Raw genomic sequence first — 379 nt, forward strand, 5'->3', positions numbered from 1 at the left:
GTGGTGGTGAGGTGGGTGGTGGTGGGGGTGATGGGGGTGGGAGTGGGGAGAGGGAAGAGGGGAATGAGGGAATAAGGAAAGGGAGTGGGGAGAGGGAAGAGGGAATAAGGAACGGGAGTGGGGAGAGGGAAGAGGGGAATGAGGGAATAAGGAAAGGGAGTGGGGAGAGGAGGGAGAGAGGAAAGTGGAAGGAGGGAATGAGGGAGAGGGGGAGGGAAGAAAGGAAGGGGGTTAGGGAGAGGGAGGGAGGGGAGGGAGAGATGAGAGGGGGATGCAGGAGGGGGCAGATGAGGAGGGAGAGTCATTACGTGATGTAACCGGTACTCATTGCATAAGGGTGGAGGTGCGTCATGAAGGTCATCCAACTAAGAGTCGGGGT

General features: G+C 58.3%; 1 protein-coding gene across 1 annotated transcript in view; it reads left to right on the forward strand.

Annotated features, from left to right (window-relative positions):
- Positions 1–379, forward strand: part of LOC119585375 (histone acetyltransferase KAT7-like) — a gene marked incomplete at both ends in the record, with an annotated part of 12,263 nt that overhangs the window by 7,410 nt on the left and 4,474 nt on the right.

The sequence above is a fragment of the Penaeus monodon genome, chromosome 19 (genome assembly GCF_015228065.2).
Source record: "Penaeus monodon isolate SGIC_2016 chromosome 19, NSTDA_Pmon_1, whole genome shotgun sequence".
Taxonomy (NCBI): Eukaryota; Metazoa; Arthropoda; class Malacostraca; order Decapoda; family Penaeidae; genus Penaeus; species Penaeus monodon.